Source organism: Pezoporus flaviventris, unplaced genomic scaffold (genome assembly GCF_033815535.1).
Source record: "Pezoporus flaviventris isolate CSIRO_AGI_PZ_B2104156 unplaced genomic scaffold, CSIRO_AGI_Pfla_v1 ptg000007l, whole genome shotgun sequence".
Lineage (NCBI taxonomy): Eukaryota > Metazoa > Chordata > Aves > Psittaciformes > Psittacidae > Pezoporus > Pezoporus flaviventris.
The window spans coordinates 35,541,232-35,565,161 of NW_026892555.1; the positions used below are offsets into that span (position 1 = coordinate 35,541,232).

Here is a 23,930-nt window from a genome sequence, read left to right on the forward strand (position 1 = left end):
AAGTCACGTAATTATGAACTAAAAAGAATATTCTTTTTTTGAGATTTTGGTGATAAAAATTTCAAAAGCAACATTTGATTGGCTTCTCATGCTTCTACTGGAGATCCTATGCCAGTCCTACCAGTCTCTTCCCTTGCTGAAACCATTGTCATTTGGTGGACATGAACATCTGATGTTTAGAGGTCTTTCATGATTCGCATGCATTAGTGTGCCAAGCCTATGGTTGTCAGTGCAAACAGACATCTTCTTTTTCTTCTGCCCCACACCCCTTCCTCCCTCTCTAATACTGTTACTGCACCTCCTCCCCTTCACTTCCCTGTTTTCACAGGAAATCATAGAATCATAGAATCATGTTGAGGAATTAAACTGTGTGTCAAATATTTATTGTCCAGCTGAGAACTGGAAAAGAAGCATGTGATTCTACCTGAATAACACTCTCTAAGGGTCTCTCTAATTCTTAAAGTCAAAAGTTGCTTCTTTTGTGAACAGTTTATGTCTACAATTCAAGTAACAAGTAAAATATATTGCTAGTAAAATGCACAGTGCTGTGTCATCTGCTGGTTAAGTCACACAGTGCAAATGGACATTATCCTTCCAACTTTGCTGTCATGGCTAATTTGCAAATAACTTTGTTATTATGGTCCTGGAAGTGGAACAGAGAACAATAGCTGACCTAACCTGCCCAATAAGAGTAATCTTCCACCAAAGGTTATGGTAAAATCAAAAGACTCAGGCCCATTTGTGGCCAAAGGGAAATTTGGACCCAGGTCCTTCAGAAGTGCAAAGATACTTTTCACCAACAATAGCAATTAGCACCTTCCTGACACCGTTTTATTGCTTAGCCATGTGTTGGTATGTGTGAACACAGATAGACAAAGTCATATAATTTTACTGGACAATGTGAAAACTCATTTTCAAATGTTACTGCAGTTCATCATTACCTGCATTCACCATCCAGAGAACTTCCACTGTTGTGCATGACAACTGTTAGAAATTTCCGGCTATGGTCAATGTAGAGGTTGCAGTCTTCCACAGACAGGTGTTCTTTCCTAATTGCTTCCATTAGTTTACCTTTATTGCAGGGCTTCATCACCCAATGAATATAGTGCTTCAACAAATACCAGACCAGATTATCACCTCCAGTGTGGCACGCTAATCAATGTGCACTCATTGAGTTCAACCTTAGTGAACTACTTTAGTCAAATGTACTTTTATTTCCCAATACAGTAATTATTATAACAAATGCAATATTTTAAATAAAACGCTATTGGTGCAGAATTTGTGGCAAATACAAATACTTGCCAACATTTGTATCAGAAATAGTGTGGCCAGTAGGACTAGGGAAATGATTGTGCCCCAGCACTCAGCACTGATGAGGCCTCACCTCAAATACTGTGTTCAGTTTTGGGCCCCTCACTACAAGAAAGACATTCTCCTGGTGCATGTCCAAAGAGGGGCAATGAAGCTGGAGAAGGGTCATGAGGAGAGGATGAGGGAATTGATGTTGTTCAGTCTCCAGAAAAGGAGACATGGGAAGACCTTACTGCTCTTTGCAACTACCTGAAAGGAGGGTGTAATGAGGTGGGTGTTGGGCTCTTCTCCCAAGTAACAATGATAGGACAAGGGGAAATCGTCTCAAGATGTGCCAAGGGAGGATAAGATAGGAAAAATTTCTTCACTGAAATGATTGTCGACCACTGAAACAGGATTCCCAGGGAAGCCGTTGAGTCAGAATTCCTGGTAGTATTTGAATGATGTGTAAACATGGTGCTTATAGCCTCAGCAGTGTTAGGTGTACAGTAGAGCTCAATGATCTTAAGGGTCTTTTCTCACCTAAAAATTCTCTCACCATAGATTCTATGATTCTGTGATTTGTAAATATACTGATAAGACAAGACCTGATTCCCATTGGAAGGAGAGAAACTTCTGACCTTGTAATCTCACTGTACCATAAAGGTTGATTTATTCTACATCAGGAGCCTTCTTGTTCATCAGATCTTTGCTTACTTTGAATCAGAATCATAGTAATTTTACTGAAGAGTGCATTTTGATTCCTCTTCTTTTTCATGCTTACTGAAGTATTAGCAGACATATCATACAAACTGGATTTTTGCTTGCATCTTTCATCGTGATTTTTTTTGGTGTTTTTTTTTAAATGCTTTTGCATGAACACCTATTCTATTCTATTCTATTCTAGTCTATTCTATTCTACTCTAGTCTATCCTATCCTATTCTTGAGGCACTGCACAGAGATAAATGAAGAACAGAATACTGTTTCAGGCCTTTTTTGGTGTGTGTTGATACTCAAGCCAGAAAGAATAAAACTCAGCATCATGATATGAATTTGTAACATTTTTTACACTCGCACTCACACGTACACACATGCACAATTTCTCTTTCCTTTGTTTGTGGACATGCTTCCAACAGAACAATATGTGTCACTGAAATCTAGAGCTGTTTGCTTAATCCTGCCTTCTGGCACTCTCACCTGTGAGTCACAGACACAGTTACGTATGGGACAGACAGATCCTCCAGAGTGCAAATCCCTGCTTCAAACTTGTTCTCCCTTAAGCTAGCTTACAGAGACAAGGATTTTCTAGCAAAAATAGTTAGGTGCTGAAATACTCATAATTAGAAAATAGGGGGTTGTACACATTTTGGAGGATGATTTTGGTAAAATGTTGCATTGTGACCTTTTCCAGTCCACAGTATTTCTATTTTTGGTACCAAAACCAGCTTTTCAAAAACCAGTCTTCATTTCAGCTAGTGAAATCAATATTTCATAGACTTTTATTGCATAGCAAAGTTGCCTAGCTGTGTTTGGGCCCAGTGCCTCTGCTCTCACATCTCAGTTTTTGTTTGTTTGCTTCTGCAGATCTGTATTCCTTAGAAGGAGCACATTTTGAGACCAAACTGTTATTTACTGCAAAGAGTTAAAACAGCAAACAAAGCCAACCTAGGACGTAGCATAACAGCTTAGGAGGTAGCGTACCATGCTGTTCTTTCCAGTTCAAAAGAAAGGGGGATTTGTTACATAAAGGATCCTTTTGTGAGAGTCTGCTGGCTTGCATGGGTATAGACTGGGTAAAAATAAAGTGGTTTGGGGCAGCATACAGAGGAGGAGTTGATGCTGGTTTGAAGTCAATGGACTACCTGTTGGGATGGGGTGGGTGACACCTCCTCCCACCACTGGCAGTCTTGCCGGCATGGCTACGAATTTGCCCATTTTATGCCAGAAGCCATGATCTCATATTTGTTAGGTATTGGAAGCAGTCAAAGTCAAAAACACTCCTATGGTTTTGAGGACGCGAGGATATTATTCTACTGCTATGCTACAGCTAGTTATGCTGTGCTGCTCTCACTTACTACCTCCTGTGCCGCCACCTGCCAGACCCAGCCCGCCTCATCCGAGCGCCGTCTGGCATTGCTGGAGCGTGAGGGGCACGGCCTCCCCGTGAAGGTGGAGTATGTTGGCACCGCAGGCCAACAACCCTTCATTCTTCAATATGGCTGGCGCCCAGGGTCAGCACAGGAGAAGGTTTTTTTTCTGGTCCAAGTAGCTCAAACAAAAGCCAATTACTGCACATACTACGAGTCTAACAGCACTCCCTTGGAGCTACGCTGTGACTGTATGGCAGCTACCTGCAGGTCTCCAGCACACCGTTGGATCAGAAAACGTCATGTTCACCTGGCAGGTTAAGAATCTAGACACTCAGCCTGTCTTAAAGTACAGTATAGATTGAATGTCCTTTAATTGAAACCGCAGAACTGCTTCCATGACGTTTGCATTCACCTCCTTACTTTCAGTCTTTACAGCTAGTAACAAGCAGTTCAACAGGTCAGAAGGTTGTTTTTTATTCCTTTTCTAGGACAAACCTGCTGCTCGCCCTTCACTTACAGGGTCAAACTACAATGTGGAGGCATGGAAGGGCCCAGGCATGCACTGCCGTGGAAGAATAGAACAGGAGACGGCACGGCAGCTTGTGGCGTTATGGTATGCAGCCCATACAACAGCAGAGAGGCAGATTGCCTGGCTTGTGAGAGCCTCTTCTGCTGAGGTGCACTACCACTGGCTCACTGAAGTGGGGACCTGTAGTCTGCGCCCACTCCCCCGTTCACCCCATTACTCGCTGCTGTGGCCACAGTCCAGATGGACACTGTGTTACGCAGGCTGGAGATGAGGCTTTGTTCCCGCTGTCAGTGCTGTGGAGCCCATTTTTCTGAGGAAGCAGCTTTCAGATATTTGGGGTTGTGCCAGGCCCTGATAATCCAGAAAATCCTGAATTTAAGCATGTTCCTTAAAAATAGTGTTCCTTACACCTTTCTGTCCAAAGCTCCACCTGCTGCCCTAGGAGTAATGGCACCTTGTTTGGCAGAGGTTTTTGTAGGTTCATGTGTGGCCTTTGTTTTAAAATGTATTAATTTATTATAATGTAAAATCATCTGCCTGGGGGATGTAGGATGTTGTTGGACTACAACCAAGTATTGGCTTGTAGCCTTCTAAACCAGAGTGCTAAGAAATAAATCCTAAATAGAAATGGATGAATGGTTTATGTTGAAAATGTATTCAACAGACATTAACATTCTTTTCTAAGGGTTTTCCTCAAAACAGTTGATGATTTCTAGATTTGTTCAGCACATGGAATACTGTATGCTGATACTAAAACCAGCAAAAGTTGTTTGCTTAATTGCAAATTATTTGAAATGGTCTTCCCCTCTTTGGGGGCTCCATGGTCTTCAAATTACATTGCATTATTCCTTCTCTCTGATTAGATGAGTGAAAAATTCAGAAACAAAAAAGACATTAATTACAACTAGTTTTCTTTAGGTGTTATCTTATTGCCAGTATTATTATATATAAAGAACAGACCAAAGAATGTGAGTAGGAAAAACATACTAAAAATCCATTGTAAAAATATTAACTTGAGTATAATGCAAGTAGTACATTCTTTTCCTTCTGAATAATTTTGAAGTGTACTTTCTGCACCTTGAAGCAATTCCTGTACATTTTATTTCTTATTCTACTAATCTATTGACACTGATTCCCTAAGGTCTTACAAAAACTAGCTATAAAGATTCCCCTAAGGTTAGGATTTAAATATGCATAGATTATTTTTCCCTCCACTGCTGTTTCAACATTCTTCTGGAGTAAGATTGTGATATGAGCTGTGATAGTTATTTCCTCTCTGTTCATTAACAGAATTTTTCAGACTTCTTAGAATGTTTGGTGAATTATAGTGACACTTTTTTTAGTTCAGTTGCTGCCGAATGAAATGTAGGTGTGTATAACATTATATTACTGATGATTAATTTGCACATTTGTAACATCTGCAGATCAATGAGGAGAGAGTACCATTGTGTTACCCCCTTTACAAACACAAAAACTAAGCAAGCACTAATTTTTAACATCACAGAGTTTCTAGTACTGCAGCACTTCTGCAATTGGTGGTATTTAAGGCAGCTTGCTGTGTCCACTGGCATTTCATTGACCTTAAAAGAGATCCTTATGGGAATGGCAGTCTTCTCATATTCTGCCAGTTATAAAGTTGGGAGAAAAAGACAGAGGGAAGAGACATAATGTGCAAGCAAGATTGATGGACACAAATTAACCCAAGACAGCCCTGTGCAATATGACGTATTCAAATCTACATTTGATGTGTTTCACATTGACTCTTCCTTTTTTAAACAGAAACTAGGGTAGGATGGTGTGAAGGATTAGTTAAAGGAATTCACTTTGACCTTAGTTGAATTATAGAATGATCATATTCATGGTTACAGGCGCACCTTGTTTTTAATTGCAAGCTATTAGACAGAATTCACACTTCAGGCTTTGGAAAGATAATCACAGAGCACTGGGTTGAAAGTTCTGATATTGTCTCAAAAAAATTAGAGATTTGACAAAGAACAGCATTACTCTCTTCTTATCAGTACTCATTATGCTTGGGAAAAAGCTTCTGTCTAAATCCAGAAATCTGCCATGCTATGTTCCTGTAATTTCATCTTTACAATTAGTTTTAACGCAGTGTCGGCAGAAAAATGCCCGTTGACAATTACCAAACAGAGGGGGAGGACCCTATTTTTTACACAGAGAAACATTTTTATTTTTTCATTTCCTCACTTACCCACAGTATTTGTCTCTTTCCATCATCTGTTTTGTCTCTTCAGAAAGCCAGGCTATAAGCTGTCTGTGGCAGGCACCCATTTTTCATTATTTGTGCAGGTAGGTACTCAAATATAAATAAATACCAAAAAAGTCTTTTTCACTCCTCAGACAATAAAACATTTGGTATAAGTGATGATACTAATGCTTGAGTGTGAACATGTGTGATGGTGTTGGCTGGGATAAAGATAATTTTCTTCATAGGAGCTAGTATGAGGCTATGTTTTGGATTTGTGCTGAAAACAGTGTTGATAATATAGGAATGTTTTCATTACTGCTGAGCAGTGCTTATACAGAGTCAAGGCCTTTTCTGCTCCTTACATCACCCAAAAGCAAGTAGTGCACAGGGAGTTGGGAAGGGACACAGGGGGACAGCTGACCCAAACTGACCACAGTGATATTCCATAACATATGGTGTCATGCTCAGTATATAAAGCTGGAGGAAGAAGAAGGAAAGGGGGGGTGACATTCGTAATGACAATGTTTGTCATCCCAAGTAACCATTAGTGTGTAATGGGGCCCTGCTTTCTTGGAGATGGCTGAACACTTGCCTGCCCATGGAAAATGGTGACTGAATTCCTTGTTTTGCTCTGCTTGCATGCACAGCTTTTGCTTTACTTGTCTATATCTCAACCCATGATTTTCCTCACTTTTACGCTTCTGAATCTCTTCCCCATTCCACTGGAGGGAAGTGACATGTTACATTGAGGTTCCAGTAGAAACCTGTGAAGAAACTACTACAGACTTTATACATGCAAAATTTAAAATATCCCCCACCAAGCTCGTTGTTGTGGATTGTCTAGGGCGAAAAAAACAACCACCACAAGCAAATGAACCCCCCCCAAAAGAAGGAGGGCTGTCATCATTAGTAACACTAATGGTAACAGCATAGTTACCTGCATGTTTGACTGCCCCAGAAAGGATTTATAGCTTTATGTTTGACTACCTCAAAGATCTGTAAATTTAGGTTGGTAACCAAAAATGGTTACCAACAATTTTGATTGTAAGCTTGATCTTTTGAGATGTTACAAGAAGGCACTAAATTCATATAGTTAAGTAAATAAGTAAACCAGACAATTATGTAAGAAAACTTAGGTAAAACAGACTTCAGAGAGATTCAGAGTCTGTTAACATTGTCATAATCACTGTTAAAATCTGTAATCTCATTAACATTAAAGAATTAGAACCAAACCAAACACAACTGAAAAATGATTCAAGAAAGATAAGAAATCCTTTTACTATAGCCTCCAGTACTGCTGTGAAATAGAAGATGGAATAAAGGAGAACTAGAACATTTCAGAGGAGGCTGATGAAATGAAAGCTGTGATGCATTATCTCCTGCCCTCCTTTCCAGCACTTACAATTGAAGATTTTACATTTACTCCAAACTAATATCTGTTAAGAGTCTTCTGTCATGGGGGCCATGGGATGTATCCAAAGATGCATAACAGTAGTAATGAAATCAGAGAAGACAGAATGGTACAGCTCATAATTTTCTCAATTGTTAAAACTCCTGTGTATTTTTTCAATGATTTTTGTATCAAATTTCTGATTTAGTGCCTGTGTATTTTTTATGTCAAAATTTCATAGGAAGTTAGAAACTCAAAATCAACACTTTTCCACTTCTGTTTTTGTCCAGGTTAGAATGAGCTGGTGAGCTTATCTAGTTTGTATACTTTGGTTTTTGTTCTTTTTGCAGACAGAATTGTAAGATTTTTGATGAAGATAACATAATTATGTGGGTTTAAACCTTTTTGTCACCCATGATATTTTCACAAGATTTTGAGGATTCAATATTTATTAAAAAAAGGGGAAACTTTCTATCTGATGCAAGCAGTCCTGATGCACACACTCAAGAGAAACCCTAGATAGAGCAATTCAGCATAAAGCAAAGCAATTATTTTTACTTTACAGCAGTCTGTGTACATTACAAGCAGCATCTTGCAAAAAGCTAGGATGAGAAGGTGAGCAGATCCTCCTTTGTCAACACTATGCAGAACTAAACTAAAGAATAAATTACAGATAAATAAATGATATCTGTTTACAGCAAGAGATATGACATGGAAAACTCTCTCCAGGAAGTGGGCTTTAAGTGTTTTAGTGCTGTGAAGTCAGGGTATGCTGGCCATGACTCAGGGCTAGAGCTGTTATGGTGGATAGCAAGCAGGAATTTTGCCCTTGGTTCAGTTTCTGTGATTGTTCTAGTGTAGATCTAGTGCGTAGTTCTGTTTAGAGTGTGCTATGATAATGTAACCTGGAACATGCAAAGGGACGGATGATAGCTGACAATTGTCTCTGGAAGATACAGTTAATATCTATCTGTAAATATATGCTTTTAAATGGGGAAAAACCCAACTGACCTGTTCACAGCACCTAACTGATTTTCAAAGACAAGGGAGAAGAGGGTTTCCTGGGTCAGCCCCAGGTGGGGCCTTTAATCAGTCATTCCAAAAATCTTCTGGGTCTACAGTAGAAAGGGTGGAAAAACTGCAAAGGTAATATGATCAGCAGGTAGAATGGCAGGACTTCATGGGGAGGGTTAGCAAAACCTACTCTTGGATTTAAAAGAAGGAGGGACACATGACAGTTCTGTAGAGAAAATGAGACTAGTAAGCAACCCAGTATATGCAGTCTCCTGCCTTAACAGCAGAGTGAATATAGTCCTAAGCTTTTGTCCCTCTGAATTGATTATCAGAATGGCAGATGCTGCCAAATTTGCCTTTGTGATACTTTTTCAATAATGTTCAGTTTACAGCTATCTGCAGAATACATGGCTGTGTGTACAGGGGAGCAAAACCAGGGCTCTTGCTCTTTCCTGAGACACACAATGAGTCATCCTTCAATAGATGCAAAAAGAAAACCAGATTCCCAACATCAGGTGGTTTGGTCCAGTGAACGCACAGTGGTAAGCTCTTCCAACTCCAAAACTATATGATACCTGAGGTTTGGTGAGGCTTTGCTCTAAATCAGGGAGGTGGTAATAACCACTCTCACTCATAGCACCAAGGTGCCTATGCAATTTCTGTTGCACTGTGGCCCATAGGAAGACTGATGTCATCCTTTCTTCCCTGGGTCTGTCTGGACCATGTATCACTGCTTCTGAGTCAGTTGAGGCTTCTGAAGTTGTGGGTGTTGTCTTTTTGCACAAGCAGTGGAAAGCTTATGTTCATTAATCTGGCACTGCTGGGTTCAGTCTCTGTAGCTGGAGTGCCATTATACCACAACTGTATCTTCCAGTCGGACAGATGGGCAATATCAACAATAGCTCTTTGAAAACAATTAAGAAGCATTTTTGAGCAGAGGCCAGTGTGCCCACCATCGTGGTAAAATAGTCAGTCTATCTTGGGTGAAGATGGAAAAAATCATTCATGAGCAGAATGGTTCCTGTATTTGGATGTATTAAAAGTAAATCATGCATTTTTGAAAACTGGAAGTGGGCACTACTCAGGCAGTGCTCTCCCATTTTGACATGACATGTGGACTCTGGTATAAAAAAAAGAAAGAAAAAATAATAATGCATATGTGTGGTAATAATCTGCACATGACTGGTTGCTGTAATGTGCACTGCTGTACTGCCAGCAGGGAAGTGAGTGATTGCCTCTCGCCTACACAATGGACGCTGCCTTTGCCTCACATGGTTTTTCAGCAGGAGAGCAAACAAGAGGGGGGGAAATAAGGAATGAAAAGCACTGCCTGACCCCACTGCATCACAACCCTTGTGGCTTGATTAAGTAGTCAATAAGAAGGTTTTTTTGCTTTTAAAAATTTTTGGGTGGGCTACTGTGCCCAGGGAACTTGTTGAGCAAGAGATGAAAAGCAGATACCTGCCTTTTGCTTTGACCTTTGTGTCTTTTAGCCTAGGTGGAGAGACATATGCCATAGGAGCTGTGTTCATTGGGAAAGTTTTTACTTGTTTTTCTAGTCTGGTGGCTCATCCGGAGCAGTTTGATATTCAAATGAATCTGTCAGGAACAAGAGCATGGTGCTTCAGTTCTTTCTCGGGCCTGATGACATTGATTTGTGAGCATACTGCTTGACTATGGGATGTGTGACAGATAAATTTTATCAAAATTAAGGCACAATTAAACATTTCATCTTCCTAATTACTGGCTGTAGATTCAGCCTGATGACCATGTGCTGTAAGAAATCAGCGACCATTACACATTTTAATGGAGCACAGCTGTCTTACAGCTTGGTAATATTTGCACAGTGCCACAGAACTGTAATTTATGATAAAAAGAAAAAATGTGTATTGGCTCTTTTTTGCCAAAATAGATTAAGGATTCATATACTTTAATGAGATTTGGACCTAGCCTTGGATTATCGTTATAAATGATTTATGTGCATGTTGGTGGACTCCTGTAGTTTTGAGTTGATTTGTGTTTTGGTCGACCAATATGTAATTCAGTATTTCCTTGTGTGCCAGTATTTGCATTCTTTCCCCTGTCTCCATTTCAGTTCTTTTTTCCTCCATAACTTAGAGAGAAGGGCAAGTTGGAATGTTAAGAAAGCATTGAGACATATTTTCCAGGAGCCTCCCTTGCAGCAATGCCCACTCCCAAAATCCATCCCTTGCACCGTGGCTCCACACCCTGAGCACAGCGAGGGCAGGACAGAGGGAGAGGGGGAGAGGTGGGTTGCACCAGCCTGGATCAGGGTCACTTCTGCAGCCTGGAAAGCAGGACACAGGGGAACAGATGCTACCTGAACCCCTGCTCATGCAGAGACCTGCTCTAACATTGCTCTACCTCAAGGCAGAGTATCAAAAAAAAAAATCTTCCTCCTTCTTGTTTAAAACATGACTTGACTTACAAAAGGGTGTTTGTTTCCCCATTTGATATTTTTCCTGTTCCAGTCAGTTTTTCCTGAAAATGTGCTGCTGCTCTAAAGGAAAAAAAAAAACCAAACCCAAACACCACCAACATACATAAACAAGTTATCATTTTCGGAACCACTTCTCCATTATTTTCTTCACTAGTTTTCTTTCACGGAATAATTAGTGTGTGGAGTAAGAGAAATGAAGAAGATAAAAGTGTTTCATATATACACTTATATACATACATATATGCATATATATGCATACGCATACACAATGGCTGTGTTTGTATTTGTGCATGCTTTATTTTTACATTCAACTTAGAGAATCAAATTTGCACTAAGTTTAACTGCTTATATTTGCAAAGAGTCTCACTGAAGTCCAGTGTTTGCCCCATATGTTGCGAAACCCTGGGACCCATATGTGCAGATGAAAAGAGAAACTAAATTATAATCTTCATAATAAAAAAAAAAAGTCCTGTCCAAGTTTCATTTACTTCAGTGTTCATATGCTGGAATGTTTCATACTGTACCAGGTTGCATATGCTTGCACACTAATTCTCAATTGCCGTATGCAGTTTGTGACAACCATCTGCTAAGACCTCCCTTAGAGTTCTTTCTCCCACTCAGCCCAGCTGAAATAAAAATATGGACAGAAACAATTTCTGCAGGGAGATTAAAAAGTTAATAGGGGACTTGGAGTTAGACTGTGTATCTGATTCAAATTCAATTGCTCCTACAGCTTATGCCCTCCTTATAAAACATTCCTGAGGGTTAAACATTAAATATAATGGAAAACTGTAAAATAAAGCCGTACTTCCTTTGACAGACTTGACTGGGCCAGAAAGGTAATGAAATATGTATGCACAGTGCACATGTGTTAGCTAGCTCTCACTAACAGTTCTAAACCAGCAGCTTAGACTGTGTATAGCACCTTATCACATTAAAGCACCCTAAAGCAGGAGGGGGGTGAGTGGTGAGAAAAAGAGGGTGTGAGAGAGCAGGGGGCTGAAAATGTGCTTTCAGTTTCCTCACCACAGAAGTAGTCCCATTTCAGCCAATCTCATCACAAACTCTTGAGTGTCAGGCCTTGGCTGCTCTCGTTTAAGCTCAAGGGACAAGCCAGCAACCAGAGCATCTGAAAACCAGGTGAAGGAAATGGGTAGATGAGGAAGTGATGAACAATGGTAGAGGAAGAAAGGCTAAGAAAGTGAAGATAAACTCTTACCTTCCAATATCTGATCATCTCCAGTTTTATGTTTCCCTTATCATGCAGTAACAGGTTAAATTCCCCATCACAAGTATTTTTTAATACTCATAGAAACATGAGAAAGAGAAGGAGTTCAAAACTCCAAGTAGTCAGACCCCTGCCCCCAGTCAGGACTTCCTGTGCCAAAGCCATAGAGTGCTGGTGGAAGTGATGACAACTCAGTGTTTAGCTAATCTGTTCTTTAAAACCTCTTGATACAATAAATTTGATCCAATCAGATTTTTCCTAAAATCAAATCTATTTCAATTTCTACCATGTAAAGCCTCAAGCTTCTTGCTGGAGTATCTGCTGTCATGGAAAAAGGTGGTGTTAGGTTTCTTTAGTGCTGCTCCTGCGCACATTTGTTGAGGTCCTGGTAGCAGAGTGGAGCAGAAGTAAAGATGACTTCAGGTGTCTTTTACGTGCCAAAATGATGTTCATCTCATCCATAACAGCATGATGTTTTTGCCCCATGTTTGGTTTGTGAGAGGAGACTAATGAGAGAAGAGAAGAATGAAGAGTTATATGTTTTGAGGTGGAAATTACGGGTCTTAGTCTGCATTTCTGTGATGACTTTATTTCAGTAGGTTTTCTGTGTAAGTGTGAGTGAAAAATCAAGCCCAGTGATGAAGCCTAACTGCTCAAAATTAAAAGGAGGAGAAGGGAAAAGGGAGAGGAGGAATAATTTTAGATCTGTTGAAAAAAGCATAGCTGGAATTCATGTTTTGTTAGTTTGTTAAAGGCAACACATCAGGTTATTCGGCAAACACAGTATTCCTTGGTCAGATTGTCTCAGGTGATAACCTTGGATTTTAAGGCCTCAGTAACTCATAAGGAATTTTTGCTCTAGAAATTGTAAGGCTGCACACATGTAAACCTTGAACTGAAATGGGTTTGAACTATTTTAAGAGCTTTTGAAAGGCTGGTATAATCAATCTGTCCCCATTGGTTATTATCTTAACAGCTGCTCCAAGTGTAGCCTATCAGCTTTAGATATAGGAATAACAGTAAATAGTGCATTATGATATTCCAGATGGAACACTTAAAATAAATTGAAATATCCATATATTTGAGAGTTTTCTACAACACCACTATTATGTCATCATTTTTTGTAGGTAGCGTAACAACTACTTACCCCTACAGCATTAAAAAGTTTGAGAACATAGATGAGTGGAGAACTGACAACAACCAAATATTCAGCAAGACTTTTTGGCTTCAGAAAATATTTCAGCGTTTGATGCAGGAGTGTATTAGAGGAAGGAATTTACCAGGGATGAGATCTGGTTGCTCTTCTTCTTTCTGCTCATGCCAATTCTTGGATATATCTATAAGGTCATGGAATCATGAACCATCTATTACTGACTAGTAGAATGTGGTGTCTTGAGGGGTGTCTGCTCTAGAAAGGGAATAACTACATTAAATGGAATTAGAGAGAAGGGCAGCTCTAGTGAATCAGCATTTCTGATGGGGAAAACACACTGAATTCAACTGAAGATCACACGGCCTTCCCATCACAGAGTGTAACCAGTTTTTCCTCTGCTGTAAAACTAGCTGCACTAAGGCATGGTAGCTTGCTTTTGAGGGACTGGGGCTTGATGTGAGGTGGTATAATTTAATAGCTGTGCTGAGAGACTCGTCTGCTGAGCCCTGGGTGTGATACCTGTACTAAATATCATGTGTATTAGTGTTGCACTAACAGCCACATTAAAGCCTCTGCAAATCCACTTCTTTTAACCCCACTTGCATTACTTAGGATATTGATGCTCTCACCTCATTGCACAGACAGGGGGGTTAGCTTCTGGCCTTACTCTAGTTGCTCCAGGGGCCCATTAGCTCAGCAACTTCAGAAACACAGAAGGCAAGTTACGATGCCTCTTTGTGTATGTGTGTTTGATCACTGGGGCATTGAACAGGTCAACCCAACCTTGACATAAAAACATAAAAATATATCCCAACATATATCCTACAGAAAAATGAGGAAGATAGGACAAATACTAGAATGTAGTGTAACTGTGATGGTGCTAAGCTGCACAAGGAGCCTCGTCTGTCACTACTGGTCTTGCAAGCAGTTGACTTGGCTTTACAGCACTAGGTTCTTTGGAAGATGCTTGGAAAAGACATTCATCAGGCTCAGGAAATATTGCTTTTATTGTGTTCACATACACATCACTTGCTATATAATTCAGTTTTTCTCATCTGTTTGAAAGCCGTTTCCTGCACTGGAATAGTTGTGTTAATTATACTCATGCTTATCAGACTCATTGCAAGCGAAATGGGTCAGCTCAGATCTCTGCTGAAAATAAAGTAACATGGAAGTGGCTTATGCAGAATCACAGAATAACTTACTGGCTCCTTCAGAGCACTGCTGGTTAGCACCAGGTATCTGTTCTGTTACTGCATCTCAACAGGGGCACAGGGATCTTCACTCACTGGTGAAAACATTTTTAACCAAGAGTGCACATGCCCACCTGATCATGGCCAGATCATTCTTAGTGTCATTTTTAGGAAACAATTCACTTTCCAGCAACTTTTCTGGATGAAGTCGGCTACAAAATTAGCTTCCTTTTGTAAGTGGGAAAAAAAACCTCAAAAAATCTCCACCTCCGCAAGGTCAGCTGCAGAGCCCAGGCTCACTCTTAAATGATTAGTTCATATTTTCTAGCTATTAGACTATGTTACACCCAGCGTTATTTCTAGAGAACATAATATTTATTTATAAGATCTCATGCTTAAGAAATAAAAACAAAATTGACACTGGGATTAATTATAAGACCTTCCTTACCATCCAGTTCTCGGACTCTTGATCCCTGACTTTGGGTACAACCATACCAACCCTTGTAGTTTTCGATAAAATTTCCATTTATTGACACTAGTCTGAACCGCTGAAAGCACTTACCTGTACATAGCTCTGTATGAGCTGGGAAGAAACACGTTACAGGATGCCTATAGCCGCACAACTCTGTATCAGTGGCAAGAGTCACTATAGGAGCAGCACAACAACTGAATGCTGAAAAACCTCTGGCAGATTAGTTCCTCATACTGGTAGGTGTTACTGTGACAATATATCAGTCTTTTAAAAGTAACCCATTACCATTCACAGGTCTGTGGGCTGCTTTTATACTTCCATCATCATATCTGTGGCCTTCAAAATTATAGCTGATGGACCTTCTGTCAAGACCCAGCTATTTAATCAATGTGACAGCATCCTACATTTTTTGAACCCCAGAGGCCTTGGAAAAGTTTAATGCAGCTTCCAGGTACAGTTCAATCCACATGGCTGAGTCCCCTGAAGTATTTTGTGCAGTGAACTCCCTTCCCCCACAGTTTAGGAAACCCAATGTCCTTCTTATTTGAGGAAAGTGAAGAGTTAAGCTGGAAGGCCAGGTATTATTGCAATAGAAATATGTGGTTCTCTGCTGCCCACTAAGAAGGCAGGTGCAAGACCTATAGTTGACCCCCACTCACTCGGAAGAAACAGGACTTTTGCCAACAATAATGAGATTCTCCCCATCACAATAACCTAATGTATGTTTATGAGCATTTGTTTCTTAGAATACGAAAATTAACATTTTTTGAGGAAAGGAAAAAGTGTGTTATTGTTTGACAGGTAGAACATTTTTATCCAGAAATAAACATCCTGATGCTGACCTCAGTTACAATGTGCATGCATTGACATAACCCCATCAATGACCTCAAGTTACTTAACACTGTTGTAACCAAATGGTGGTATGGAAATAGGATTACTTGAAAAAGTCACTGTGGGTCTGTAAGCCTCTCTCCTGTCCCCAGGTATAGCATCTGACCTCAGAAAACACAATCCCTCTTTCTACATATCTTACTTTCCTAGGTAAAATTATTTCCTCTATGTGTAACACAAATGCATACACACAGGGTCAGAATCTGGTCCACAGTTCTTTTGTTTACAGCACTTGCCAATGAGTGCCAATTACATGTAAAAGATATAAATGTTAGCCACATTATGATACGAATTTCCTTTAGAAGGGAATGTTTCAGAATTCTAATGGCCGCATTTTCTTTGTCTCTTTGAGTTTTACCTTTTACATGCAACATTATTAAATATAGTCATTATCTGACTTAAATAATAATGCCTGTAATTATAGCAGAAGCCAGTTCACTTACGGTTAAGTTAAAATGCTACATATGAGATATGTCAATGTGATCTGCACAATACCAAAAATTTAAACAATGAAAAATAACATTGTCAAACATGAAAATCCATTAATGCTAGTCATTAGATTTTAACTATGCTTTTAGGGTTGTTAATATGGAGAAGAGGAAGACACTTCAGCTGACCATGCCTAATGCTGCAAGCATGCAGCAGAATTAAAAATTCTTTATTTTCCCCATCCCCAATAAAGGAAACTGGAGCATTGCCTATTAAAATATAACACTTCTGATGAAAAGATTCCTTAGTTCCTAGTCCCTTACAATATCTTCCATCCAGAAACAGTACTGCAGGTACTACATTGCATAAATAAGCTGACCTGTCAGGTTTTTGGCAATTTATGGGGCTGGTCAGCCTGTACATTCGTGCAGTTTTTTTGTTGCAATGAGATGTAATGGCTTTTCAGCGCACCATAAGCACAGTTGTGACCACAGGCTCACTAGTGTCATTTTGTGTGCAGTAATGAAGCCTGACGAGTGGTCTCCTGCTTGCAGATAGCCGGCTGTTGTCCTAAAAATGCAAACCATTGCCTCGGGCCATGGAATCAGGAACAGGCAAAGGACAGTGGCACAGGCACGGCTCCCCACTGCTCACCCTCCCTTTAGCACACTGTACTTGGATGCAGTAGAATAGTCTTTACCCTTGTACGTAAGGACACAATGAGAGAAAGTGATAAAAGCAATTGTATGAAGGCCATGTTGGAAATCAGGTTTTGTGAAGTTGCTGAGCTGACATTCGGGGAAAAAATTCCCATTGCCAATATGTTTTCCCCCATGCACAGTGAGGCCTTTGAGCAAAAAAATGCAGTTACTTCATTATCGCTTCCCTTCCTGTATTTTTTTAAATCTGTATAAATATTTGTGCAGAAATGTGCATGCGTGCTTATTTATATTTATTTATATTTTGAGAATATGTACTTACACCCACACTAGCACACATGCACACATGTACACATATATACAGAGAAGCAGAGCTAGCAGGCACAGCAAATCACAGCAACAAACCTCTCTGCTTCTTTTTTTCGCAGCTCATCAATATTCCACGGCCCAGGAAGGCCAGGCATGCACGGGGGTTCACACTTCCCACGGCACAGCCGGCCCCACTGCAGATCCCCCTCCTTGCTTTGACACCTGAGGGTTGCCAGAGAGCTGGGTAGCACGGTGCTGGGAGATGACTTGTTTTCCAGAGAAGCATGAAAAACAAGTCTACCCTTACTCAAACAGCAACTGCGTCTTGTCCTGGGAATGTGTGACACATAATTTATTTAAGCCCCTTTCTGTATACCAGACACCACTGAGCACCCTTGGTGCTTGTGGCAGCAGACTCTCTAAATCCTGAAAACTGAAGGGTGGCTTGCTCTTCAGGAGGGTAGGAAATGCTTTTGTGGTTTCCCCATACACACCCAGTGTTTTGTAAACAACTAGAGGCAAAGGATATTGGAGCAAAAGTTACAAATCTGTTTCAGTTATAACCTTGTTGTCATATTTCTTCTCACTGTTTCATAGCTCTCTGGGAGTTATCCTTCCCTCCAAAACTTTTCACGTGGTGGGAAGTGTCCTTGTAAAATGCCATAGTAGAAGGAACGTATGGAGGCCAATGCTCTCATGCTTTTCTTGCTGAAACTTTTCCAATCTTCATCCTCAAAATATTTGTCCCTTCATCTCATAGACCACAAAAAGCTTCAGTTTATTTGGTGTTTCTCATGCAGAGGTAGAGTTAAGTGGTGCATGAGGCTGAGAAGAAGGGAGGCTGGAGGGAGGCAAGACAGGGGTTTTTTTGCAGGCACTGCTCATCTGCTGCTCTTTTGTCTTAGAAGTGAGACCCTGGGCCTCAAATATAAAACCCAGAATATGTGTTTTTATATCACTTCACTTCTGAAATAAGAAATATCTGGTGAAGTACTAGGTGTAACGCAAACTAACACAGCACAAGCAAGCAGTTCATCACATTATGCGAAACTAAAAGGGCAAAATCAAAAGCAGTAGCTTCTATTGTAACAGTCAGTCAGTAACGTGGTTTGTAAAAAACACATTACATCTGTCTATTTTTTAAATGTGTAGCTTAATATTGATATTTTTGAAATGTTAAATATAAATCAGAAAACATCGAATGTACAGCGTTGCCTTGGGAACCTTTTCTTTCTTTTTCTTTTTGTTTTTTTCCAATTTCTGAAGTTTTTATAATACAAACTCTGCAAAGTTAAGGTAGCATTACCCCAGTCTTTGGGTATATATAATACAAACTGCTTGAACTTCTGGGACAGCAGCTATTTCTATGGATACAGTATGTTGAACAGACATGGAACAAAGAAAACCAAAACAGTTGGTTCTCTGCTGTCAAGGAAACAAGCTGCTCTTTCTGCTTAAATATCTCTTACCAAAACTAGGAGGAAAAAATCCTCCAAAACTTGAGTTTGCACTTAAAAAGAAGAAATCTGACGTACAGACACTGGAATAAATGTATTTTCAAATATTTCAGTAGGGGGTATTGTTATGTTTGGTGTAGGTAAATAAACAGAACTCCCTGAAAGCCTCTAAGGCTAAGGTTATTCTTAAAGGTAAATATTAAATTATTTCTTTTGAGAATAGTAGGAGTCCATAAAGAAAATAAGAAAACGTTGTGCAGGGTTCTGGTTTTTATGCTGTACTTAGGTCAAATTCGCTTATTCGTGCTCCTGTCTTCCCCTTCTTTTTCCTTTTTTTTAATATATATATATACCTATTCAAGCCTTTAGGAACTTTGTGGTTTAAAATAATGAAAACTAAACCTCATATTTGTTCAAACACAGAAAATTTTAGTGGGTATTTTTCTGTCAGAAGTATTAAAAAGTGTACTGAATAAAATTTCTTCATTTGATAAACAGGAAAAACGAAGATTCACGTATGCGTTCTATATGACATGTCCAATATACAAACAAAATAAAAGACAGCAGCTACTCAGAAACATGCTTAAGGTGACATGAAAGAAAGGGGTTACAGGAAAAAATTAAATTACTCATAACACTTTTACAATCTTGGCATCACCTCCTGGTGAGTGACATTCTGGTTCTGGTTGGAATAAGCTTCATCTTGAGCTCCTGCACAGCTCTCAGCAAAGCACCACACTAGGAAAGAGGTCTCTTCTAAGACAGAAAAATACCCTAGGAAAAAGGTCTGAGACATATCACATAAGCTCACAGCATTTCTAGATGTATAAGTACACTGAAAATTCCCAGCTAGCTTTGAAACAAGTTCACAGACACGAATCCTTGCCTGTTCACAACACCATTTCTAATTTGAATGAGGGAACACAAATGAGGTTGAAGGTAAATGATCTGTTGAGTTAAAATTGGCTTTGTTTATGGGCCACACAGACTTTCTCTGGCAGGTTCCATAACACCGCTTGCGGGCTTACATGTACGATGTCTGGATACTAAGTGTCCTCCCAGCAATGGGTACTCTACATGGCACATGTTCTTATCTCCCAGTAATGGAAAATCAGTACTTCAGCCTTCTGTGAGCAGGACTCAGTGTAAACCCTATCATTGTACTCTTCTTGAGGGCTAGGAGCTGTAAAGGAACCTGGGTGTGTAAAGGAATCTTGTGTCCAGAGATAGCACCTGCCTTGGAAGGAAGGAAGTTACACAGAAGTTCAGTGGTTCAGTGGTTCAAGTGGTTAAGGCTGATTTTGAAGAGAATCGTAATGAAGATGCCTGAGTCTTATGAAAAGTGGCCAGAAGTGAGTCCTTTGCCTAGGTATTCTTGTCTGCTATGTTAGCTTTGTTTGTCTTGTAGGCAAGGCATTAGGCTAGAATTAGTTTTTAGAGTGTTTGTCTTGAGAAAAGGCTGTGAAACATTTTAAAAATACAACCCTTAAGGAACAAGAAACTGATAGATTCAAAAGGCATACTCCAAAATGTCGTTAAAGATGCTACATACAACCCCACTAAAATAAGAATTACTACTGAAGACCTAGTACTCATCCATAATTAACTTCACAGTGTCTTCTTCACAAGTGCATGGATTATAAAATGTTGTATAGTAACCTTCTTATATTTGAATTTTTTGGCTTTTCTTGCTTTGTTTAGACACTATTGTAGCAGAAAAGAGGAGTGGGTTTCTGGGGGAGGGCTAGTTTGTACACTTGTGAATATTTGAGCTGTGTTTAATCGTCCTCATGTGTGAAATCCTTTATTAAAAAAAAAATCAGTTTATCTGATACTTACTGCTCTTTAGTACAGCACAGCTTGGTAGCACTAGGTACGTCTTGTTGAAAGTATGTCCATAAATATGTCCCTTGCAGCACAGAACAGCTTGTTAACTTGGCAATCCTCAGCAATTTGCTTTGAAAAGTTTGCCTCAGTTTTGATAGTCCAAATGTAGGGCAAAAAACTCGGAGTAACTTTTTTAACTAATTTTACCAATTGACACTTTCTTCCCAGTTTTAACTGCCTGTTTACTAGAACAGAGAGCACAGTGTTTCTTCAACCTCATTCAATACGCTTTTTTTGCAAGGTTTTACTATTTTCAGTGGGCTGGAGCTACTGATTTTCTGTTTTCCTAATGTACAACCTAAAAATCCATTATCTTCAGAAAGCATTCTACAGTCTTAGCTATATATATAAACCTGGTGCCAGTATTATATAGTGATGGTATTACTACAAATTTGCAATGCTGTCAATCTAAAGAGAATTACAAAAGTGGGCAAATGCTATCTGTCCCTATGTCACAGGCAGAATAAGTGGGGCAGAGAGAGAGCAAGTAAATTGACCAGTACCCAAAGGCTACAAAGGATCAGCAGCCTTGAGAGAAGAACAGATTTTTGCATGGCTGGTGCTGTCGTGAATTTCTGCACTCCTTTGTTTTAGCAACACTTTTGGCTAGCTTTGATGGATATCCTTTGTAATGGGAGAATGCAAGTGGGATGCCTATGCTACTTCTATACCAGATACATTAGGCTGGCTTATGGGAGAAACCCTGAAGTGAAAACTCTTGAGTTTATGTTCTAATTTAGTCACATGAAGACTGTGATTGGAGGTACTTCAAAGTGGGTTACAATGGTTAACTAAGTGAAAGATAATATCCCTTTGCCATTACTGTCTAGTAGGTCTCATTACTCCTCTGGGCATGCTCCTTAGAATAAATTAAAAGGATCCACTGAGAACCATTTTGCTTTGGGTTTTTTTTTAATGATTGCCCAAAGCCATTTGCTAGAATAGTACAGAATGTTTACAGATGCCTTAGGAAGAAAACAGCAGAATGTGGAACTAATTGTGTTTATTCAAGATAATTATGAAACACAAATGACCATTACTTACAACAAGTCCCCTGACAGCTAGAGTTTGACTCGTGGGGCCAGGATCAAACTCAGAAAGGAAAGGCCTTAATGTTAAGTTACACTGTCCATATGGACACCATGTATCAGCACTAGCTCTTGCAGTTCTTGCTCTCTCCCAGTGCTCTTCTACCCAACTTGTGCTCAGTACAGAATAAGCACGGCTGCTAACTCTGAAGAGGAAAGGCAGGTGGAAATGAGTACTTCAGAAGGAAGATCTTGTTGGGGTGAGAAGCTCTGAGAAATGCAACCACAGACTCTTCTGGCATTTGAAGTAGAAGTTCTGTCATAGGAAAACAAACTAGCTTTGCTGCACCCGTAATGGCATTTAATCTCATCAAAGGATAGGATACATAAAGCAAATTTAAAGACACGACTATTAATTCCAGTGTAAAGAACGATGATAATATTCACTGCATCTGTGTTCATCCCAAAATGGTTTGTCAAGCCATCCCTATATAGACATGTAAAACTGGTTATACATACTTCTTTCTTGCATAAGAGAAAAAGTGGAGTGCAATGCAGAAATTGCATAAATGTACGTGGAGAAGAAAAATTGTGGAAAATTTAACAGTAAGAAAGTTTTAATAAAATGGATGCTAGATGAAGGGAGCTAAATATAATCTGATACCCTGTTTGTATTGTTGTTTTTTTTTTTTTTATGAGACACTGACATGTATTTTTTTAATTGATCTGGGAGGTTTTCTCTAATAATACTCAAATGGTCAATATTGTCATTGCAGTTTAATTTCATTTACTTCATTCTTACTGCTGTTGTAGTTAAATTGTTTTTGCTTTGGACAAAAAAAAATGAGATATTTAGACTACCAAAAAATTTATTAACATGTGGTTCTCATACAGAGAGGTCATTTATATTTTTAACAGTGTGAAAACATGATGCAGGCTGTACTGCTTTTGTTGATTTCATTTTCTGGCAACATACAGAAAATCCAAAGCTCAGCAATGTCCAAAGGAGAAAACAGCAAGTTCTTTATTGACTTTGGATCTTGTTTGCCCATATGGATGAGAACACACCTTGGTAAAATCCTGGCCGTTAAATCACTGTGAGTTTTGGTTCAATGGTTACTTAACATACCATGCATGTAACTTATGTTGAATGTTATAAATCAGCATTCAGTGTAGATTTCAAAATTCCAGGGAAAAGGATGTTAGAACTAGCACACTAATACAGAATTGTTGATGAGGGTTGAAAGCCACCAGCAAATAAATTGTGACTGAAAAATGCCAGCAGCTCAAGGGGAATAGAAATGGTCTCAGGACATAGGTTGGATCTTAGCAGTCTGGGTCCCTGTTAAGTTCCCGTGTTTCAGTCTTAGTGCTTTTTCCTGGGAAAGAAAATCTCCACTTAGCTCAGTGTTTAATATGGCCAGAAGAAATTGGACCGAGATCTGAAATTAATTGTTAAAAAATTTACAGATGGTTTATCACACCTCCTGTGGCTGTTCAATTTCTGAAGTAAGTAATAGTAAGTGTACTCATATTCAGTAATGAACCCCTCATTGTCATTGTTTTTCCTTGCCCTTTTCTTTCTTCTCAAGGTACTGCCAAGACCGCAGGCTGTTTCCAGAACCCCCAGGTATGTGCTGAGGCCAGGCAGGAGGGACCCACCATGAACAGGAGTCAATTCCCTGGGGGAGAAAAAGAATTTTGAAGGAACAAAAAGGACTGCCAACCAAGACCTTGCCCGTCCTGGGGAGCAGGCGCAGGCACTCGTCAGCTGTTTGGGGGCATGGCTGTGAGAGAGAACAGCAGGAGAGCTAGCTCCAACAGCAATGTCCATGTACTGCTGGTGTCCAGGGAAGAGCCCCAGCAAGGTCCCCTCCACCTTCCACTAGGCTCACAGCAGAACCAGAGACTTCTCTGTGTGTGAATGAGTCCACGTTTTTTCAGGTGGACTGAAGTGATTTGTGGTCCTGGGGGGAATTTGGTGGCTATATTTTTGTCTTTTAAAAGAAGCAGGGAATTAGAAGAATTCATATTTTTTTTTACGGTAAGATTTCTGCTTTGAATTTTTTCATCTAATGAGTGATAGAGCTATAAGAAGGCAAACTGATTTTTAAAGGACTCGGAAGAAACTCAGAATGAAATTTAACATATGTGTCAAGTAAAAAACTTTGATAGAGTTTTTCATTTAATAGCTTTAAATAATGTTTTTACTTAGACCCAAATCTACGTTTTCTCATTGA

At 39.6% G+C, this 23,930-nt stretch overlaps 1 long non-coding RNA gene across 1 annotated transcript; it reads left to right on the plus strand.

Annotated features, from left to right (window-relative positions):
- The first annotated feature begins 3,901 nt into the window (after positions 1 to 3,901).
- Positions 3,902 to 23,663, plus strand: LOC133266798 (uncharacterized). The gene is made up of 3 exons (XR_009742517.1): positions 3,902 to 3,994; positions 6,166 to 6,220; positions 23,283 to 23,663. It is a non-coding gene; the product is annotated as an uncharacterized LOC133266798 (long non-coding RNA).
- Positions 23,664 to 23,930: the final 267 nt, after the last annotated feature.